Below are 7,987 nucleotides of genomic sequence, written 5' to 3'. Positions count from 1 at the left end.
ACAGGTGTTCTGGACAATGTAATTAGCAAATGCCAAGAATTCTTTGTGATTTCTCAAGGAACCCTCCCTTGGCCTCTGTTTTGATATTATCATGTTATTGCTGTGCTCGTATATTTTTATCTTGGAGCATGCTAGGCCTCCTAGGCAATGGCCCCTCCTGCTCCCTATATCATGTCTCCATCTGTGCCCCCGGGTGACCATGCCTGGCTTAGGTTGCCTCCCACTGGAGGTCTTACCTCTCATTGGCTAACTGGCCTTCTCACCTCTGGGTCACAGTTTGTTGGCAAGCATTTTCCAGTGATTATCAACACTTCCTGCATCAGGGGTGGCTACACTTTTTAGTCTTAGTTCTCTCTCCTCCTCTGTCTGCAGCATTTCTATATTCCTATCCTCCAAATTGCTAATTCTCTCCTCTGTATTATCGACCCTACTGTTCAGAGAGTCCAGATCTTTCTTAATCTCTTCCATTGTGTTCTTCATCTCCAGTATTTCTGATTGGTTCTTCTATATAGTGTCAAGCTCTTTTGTGACATAGCTCCTGAACTCATTGAGTTGTCTATCTGTATTCTCTTTTAACTTGTTGAGTTTTTTTAATAATGGCTGTTTTGAATTCATCATCATTTAGGTTATAGATTTCATTGTCTTTGGGATTGTTTTCTGGGTACTTGTCATTTTCCTTCTGTGCTGGAGATTTAATATATTTTTTTCATACTGCTTGATGGTGTGGATTTGTGCCTCTGCATAGAGATAGAGTTTAGTTACTGCCTCCACTTGTTTCTACTGGTGTAGGGGGGAGCAGCTGTTTAGGCTGCACCAACCAGGAACACTGTCAGGTGTTGCTGACTGGACCTGGGCCCCTCCTCATAGTCACAGTGGTCCTGTGGGGTCTCTCATCATCTGTGGGGGCAATCACAAGGGGGCCTCAGGCTGCTGGTGCCTACTGTTGCAGACCACCTAGACGCGCTCCCTCCTTAGGGTCTGCAGTGGTGTTATGGGCTTTCCCAGCGTCCGGGAGCAGGATCACCTATATTCGCAGCTCTGTCACTTTCTTGGCCCACAAGATCTCACTTGTCCACTAGAGGCCACGGCAGAGCTATGGGTATCTTCTGCAGTCTGTGGTTAGCTTACCTAGCTGTGCTACTTTTGCCCCAGGGCCTTCCAGCCTTGTGATTGCCAGTTGGGGCCTCTCCACTAGTGCTGTGCAGAGGCTTTCACTGTGGCTACTGTGGGACTGTGAGTTTTCCCCCTGGGCCATGGAGTCAGGCAGCTGGAGCTCCACCCATCCCCTGGACACTCCCACAGGATCAGTGGGTGTCTCTTGCCCCCTCTGGGACACAGCCAGAGTCCGTGAGTCAGAGACAGCTCGTGGGCTGCTGCTCTGCCTGGGATCCTCCTCTCCCAGAGCCTCCCAGTGTTCTGAATGCTGGGCAGGGCTTCTCCACTAACACCAGTAGAGGCTTTCCCGCCTGCTGTTGTGGGACCATAGAGTTTCCCCTTGGGCCGTGGAGCCAGGCCACTGGAGCTCCACCTAGCCCCCAGCCACTCCAATGGGATCTCTGGCTGTCCCTTGCCCCCTCTTGGACACAGCCAGAGTCTGTGAGTCAGCAGCATCTGGCGGGCTGCTGCCCTGCCTGGGATCCTCCTCTTCAGGAGCCTCCTGCTGTTCTGAATGCTTGGTGGGGTCTCTCCACTAATGGCAAGTAGAGGCTTTCCCTGCTGGTGCAGGACCATGGAGTTTCCCCCTGGGCTTAGGGGTAATCACGGGGGGCTGTAGTCACCTGTTTCCACTGTGGCTCCCCTGGTGCATGCTCACACCTGCCCTTGGTGCATGGCAATGCTATGGGGGAGTCCGCTGGAAGAAAGCTGCTTGCAGGTACTAGGCTGTCTGGGGGCCGGGGGTCGGAGAGTTTTCGTCTATCTCCATCTCCTCCCAGGGGGAAGTCTGTCCACCTTCCGATGTATAGCAGCACGGGTCTCTCAGGTGTCCTGAGATGCTATATGGATATCCTTTGTTAACTGATGAACGTCCAATTAGTTGTAGATTCGAAGGGGGAGAGACAAAGAAGACTACTCACTCCGCCATCTTGGTGACATCATCAAGATCTGAAGCAACCTTTTTGCCCTTGAAAGTCATACCCTGTTTTCTAAATCAAATGCCTTTCTTTCCTTTAATTGGCCATAACATGAGTCAAGATTCAACTTCTCTCTACCTTTTCACTGTTTTAGCTATTTAATTTTAAAAGTCCAATTCTATGTTCTGTGGTGAAGCAAATGAATTAAAATGTTTATATTTATGTTAAATTAACATTTATATTAAATTAAAATTAAATAGTTTATTAATATGATGAAAATTTATAATAAAATTTTAATTTAACATATTAAAAATAAAATCATATTTTCACTTAATTTTATGTTTATATATAAAAATTTTAATGTTATATTTAACTGGTAAGTTGCTTTTTTATGAGTCTGTCATCTTCTATTGCTGTTATTTCTTTCTGTTTTATTGAGATATATTGATATACGACACTGTACAAGTTTAAGGTGTACAGTACCATGACTTGACTTATGTGTGTTGTGGAATGATTACCACAATAAGTTTGGTTAACATCCATCATCTCCTATAGGTGAAAGAAAAAATAGTTTTTTCCTTGTGATGAGAACTTTTAAGATCTACTTTCTTAGCAACTTTCAAATATACCATATAGCAGTGTTAACTATAGTGACCATGTTGTATGTTGCATCCTCAGGACTTATTTATCTTATAACTGGAAGTCTATGCTTTTAACCATGTTCTGCCAATTTCCCCTCTATTGATTTTTTATATGCATGTGATTCCTCCATAGAAAAGATATTCTCCACTGCCACCCTAAATAGTGCTACATTTTTAATAAAACAAAACCAAAATTTTCCAGGAAAAGTCTGTGCATTTTGCCCTCCCTCACCTGAGGGAAAGGTCGCAACGTCTGAGGTGAAGAGAGTATGAGTTCATGATGCGAGGGTGTGGTGCACAGTGTCCTTCTAATTATGAGTGTCAGTGCCCATCAAATCATCTGTAAATGGATTTAATATGTTAATATATGCAAAATTCCCAGCATAACATTGGGTAGACAATAGAAACTCAATAATTATGAGATTCTCTATGATAACAAGTTATTTGGAAGTATAGAAGGCAGAATTTAAGTGTTTATCCTTGCTCTCTCTTCCTGACCTTCCTGTGTTTTTTCTTCATGGACCACAAAGGAAAATTCTGAGTTAGATCAACCCTGGGGAATCTCAGGGTCTGACCACTGGGATGGAAATTAATTATCTCTGCTTTCAGAAAATTTAAATGAGGATATGTTTTTTACACCCCAGAGAGTGATTAATTTATGCAGCCATGAATTTTGAATTCTGAAAATCCTTCCTTTGTAGAGACAGCCAAGTTGTAAATGTGGTGATTCATCTGCAAGGATAGAGAGAGCCATCTCCTCAAATGCACCCCAACCACGAACTTTGAAAACCACTTCTCTACTGTCCAAAGCTACAGATGATAATAGGCACTAGAAAAGAATGTCTTAGAGGTTGCAATCTCTCTCCAATCTCCTTTTATCTTCTTGCTTCAAGTATCTTCCCACAAACACACATTTCTCGCACCAGTTTCAAGTTCTCTCAGTCTCATTAGAGAGCAACTTGGAGATGGGAAGGAGCTGGATGCGCCTGATTAGACTGCATTGAAAGCAGAATAAATCAAAATATAAAGTAGTTATAGAATAGATTGGCAAGAGGGAGAGGCAGGAGAGAGGGGAAGGGAGAGGTGGTGACATCCAGTCTGCATTCTTTCTGTGTGTATGTACCATGGAGTCTTATTTACAAGTCTCCTGGAACTGTAAGACTTTGTGAAATGACAAGAACTTCTTTAGTATTTCTTCTCCATAAATTACTCCAATCTTTCTGTCTTCCCATAAACTCAACTCAGATTCTTCCCTTTTCTCTTCTGCTCTTCTGATGACATCCTCTGATGGGCATCCTGACCCACGTTTGAAGTTCTGCTCCTAGGAAGAGAAATTTTAAAAAAGTTCCTGTGGAGGTTGCTTGCTCCAGACCCCTACCCAAATAATTGGGAAGTGACATATATCTTAAGCACAAAGGAGGTGCCTCACTTCCAAACGTCCCCTTATTTGCATGCTGATGCCTGGAATTATACCATCTGAAACTCATTTGTTAGTTTAAGGCTTGTCCTCTTTTAAAAGTGCCAAATTTTCTCTTTTAAAAGAAGTTATTCTTTAAGTTTCATAGTCATTTGTCCAGTAAGGATCTGAGAGAGAAAGCTAAAACCTTTCTAAGCTTCCTGAGAAGTTAAAAGAAATACTGAGTGAGGAAAAGTTTCAGACCAGAAGAAGGCGCACTCACAGACAAACTTCAAACTCAGGTTGACAGTTCTGGTTACATAATGCTGATAGCAATTTATGCCATTTCACTTTCACAGCCAGGACACCTGTCAAATCAAAACTGCAGTACAGATGCTCAAGCTCAAACTTAGTCACAAATTTTAAGACAGTTGAGAATGGCAAGAGATAATTAAATGAGCTAGATGCAAAACATCTGGGTCTTGCACACTAGTAAAATCTTATCTGTTTTTTTGGTTTTAGTATTATCATCTAATTGAAGAAGGATCAGCTCCCAAGATGCCTGCCACCATTTCCCTACATATACGTAAAGAAATTAATATTTACTGAGTGTCTACTATTCATGGAGCATTGTACCAGACACTTCACAGTTTCTGTTTGATGTGATCAGGTCAGTAACCTGCAAGGTGGATATTCCTCAGATGATCAAGGTTCTAATCCTAGATCCAAACGTTGACGGCTTTGACAATTTATAGATGTTACTTATGCTCTCGTATCCTTATTCTCTAAAATCTACCAAGGAAGTAATTCTAGTTTAAAATTGATTAACATCTAATTTTCACATCTATTTTGCAAAATAGGTGTGTGAATTAAATTATATACACGTATGTAATCTGTGCAATTTATGTTAGGTTTCCATCTCTCCATGTGGTTCTGTGTGCAGAGTGAATTTTCTGTTTTATGGTGAGAGCAGGGGCTTTCCCCTCTGTCTCAAGGAAAGAATCACCTCTTCCAAGTTCAAGGTGTTTCTACATCTTTCACTATAAGAGTCCAGGGATCGAAATTATGTTAAAAACCCCTAACAATCATAAATAATTCTAATTTGTTTCTAAAGTAACATTCAGGGTAGGATATCCCTACTCCTCTTCTTCTGATGTCAACTTGTCTAATAGAAAATAAAATTTATGGTGCTGAGACATCTTACCCTTAAACTTTGAATCTTCTTCCTCAAGGCTACTCCCTAAACTGAATTTTTAAGGACAAAATAAAATAATGGTTAAAAAGAGCCGCTTGATGGAGTTTTCAATCTCAAGAAGACCAAACTCCCAACATCACCTCTAACACCATCTTCCTTTGAACTTGCATTATCTCTCAGAGTGGACTCACTTCTTCTGTATTTAGCATATGTCAACATGGAGTCTCATGATATATAATCCATCCAGGCCCAAGAGCCACTGTTCTTAAAATGCCCCTTTAGATAAGCACTCACTTTGTGCCTATCTTATATCATAAACTTTATATACACCCTCTGAACCAGGAGTCTCAGCAGCCTCATGAGATAGGCAATATCATTCCTATCAAGAAAAGAAACTGAGCCTCAAAAATAAGCTGTTGGCATAATTGTAGCCCAAAGTCACACAACTTGTTAATTACAGTTAGAATTAGAAACAAGTACTGTCTTATCTCTAAAGCCCACTCAATATTAAACCACTACACTCTCTTACCATCCCTTTCTGCCAGCACAAGGGTCAAAACTAAACTTGGCTTCCACCCAAATATTTCTTCCCTCTCTCCTTCACTTAGGATCAGGCTCACATCATAGTCTGACATCAACCCCAGTCTTTCCTGGCTCCCTTCACATTTCCTCTCACAGGAATTTCCTTTACTAAAACCCTCTATGTTCAATTCTGCTTGGTTTCTGCTTCTTGGAAGACCTGGACTAACACAATGCATTGTTCATAAAAGCTCCAAATACTAAACTATCTAAATGTCCATAAAGATGTGGTTGAATAATGGAGCTATATTATCCAATGGAATATCATATAGTGATAAGTGTAAACAAATTATAGCTACATGCAACAACATGGATTGACCTCCCAAGCATACTGTTAAGCAGAAGATGCCAGGCACAAAATAATACCTAAAATGTTACCTAATGCATATAAAGTTCAAAAACAGACAAAATTAATTTTATAGTTTATCGGTGCATAAGTGGCTAAAATAATAAAAGACAAGCAAATGGTTACCATAAAAGTCAGGATTGGCATTAGATCTAGTGGTAAGGAAATGGACGGGGTGTAACATTCTAAGGCTTCTGAAGTGTTAGCAATGTTTCATTTCCCAATCTGGGTGATGGTTATAGAACAAACACGTAGTTTGTTCTATAGCTGTGCTTTACTTTGCTGAAAGTGAGCTGTCATTTACAATAGGAAGTTTTCTTAAGCCACCTGCTGATGCAAACAGTCTGAATACACCAATTAAATGACAGAGAGTGCAAGGTAGATTTTTTTTTTGTGGAAGATTAGCCCTGAGCTAACATCTGCCACTAATCCTCCTCTTTTTGCTGAGGAAGACTGGCCCTAAGCTAACATCCGTGCCCATCTTCCTCTACTTTCTATGTGGGACGCCTACCACAGCATGGTTTGCCAAGCAGTGCCATCTCTGCACTCAGGATCCAACCCATGAACCCCAGACCGCCAAAGCAGAACGTGCAAACTTAACCATTGTGCCACAGGGCCAGCCCCACTTCTGCTACTGTATATCTGTGGGACGCCAGCCACAGCATGGCTTGACAAGCGGTGCATAGGTCCGCACCCGGGATCTGAACTGGCGAACCCCGAGCCGGCAAAGTGGAACATGCAAACTTAATTGTTACACCACTGGGCTAGCCCCCAAAGTGGATTTTTTTAAAAAAGACCCAACTATATATTTTCTACAAGAAACTCACTTTAAATATAGAGACACAGATTAAAAATAATTCAGTCGAGAAAGATATACCAGAAGAAAACTGGAGAAGATACAGTGATGTGTCAATTAATGGGAGATAGTTCTGAGAAAAGAGTCTTTAGGTGATTTCGTCGTTGTGAAAACATCATAGAGTGTACTTACACAACCCTAGGTGGTATAGCCTACTACACATGTAGGCTGTATGGTATTAATCTTGTGGGACCACCACATCCATCGTTGATCAAAATGTCATTCAGTGCATGACTGTATAGTAATTTGAGATAAGGCAGACTTTAGAACAAGGAAAATTATCAGTGATAAGGAGAGGGTTTTTTTCTTTTTGACGAAGCTTAACCCTGAGCTAACATCTGCTGCCAATCCTCCTCTTTTTGCTGAGGAAGACTGGCCCTGAGCTAACATCCATGCCCATCTTAGGAGAGGGTTTTTATAATGAAAATGATAAAGGGGTTAATTCTCCTAGTACACAACAAGCCTTGATGTGTATGCACTTAGAGTGTCAAAATAGATATGGTAAAAACTGATAGAAATACAAAGAGAAATAGACCAATCCACTATTATATTTGGAGACTTCAATACCTTCTGTCGGTAATTTATAGATCCAGTAGGCATAAATTCAGTATGCAGAATACACTTGAATTAAAAAGCAACATTAATCAATTGGATCTAATTGATATTTATAAAATATTTCATCCCAAAACAGCAGAATACACATTCTTCTCGAGCTCACATGGAACATTCACCAAGATAGACCACATTCTGGGCTATAAAACAGACCGTCACAAATCACGCAAAGTATGCTCTCATACCACAATGGAATTAAACTAGAAATCAATAACAGAAAGTTAGTTGGAAAAATCCCAATATATATATACATGTTGCCTAGTAACCTTTTAATAACTCCCATTGCATCT

The sequence above is a fragment of the Equus caballus genome, chromosome 12 (genome assembly GCF_041296265.1).
Source record: "Equus caballus isolate H_3958 breed thoroughbred chromosome 12, TB-T2T, whole genome shotgun sequence".
In the NCBI taxonomy this organism is placed as follows: Eukaryota; Metazoa; Chordata; class Mammalia; order Perissodactyla; family Equidae; genus Equus; species Equus caballus.
This window is presented reverse-complemented; position numbering follows the sequence as displayed.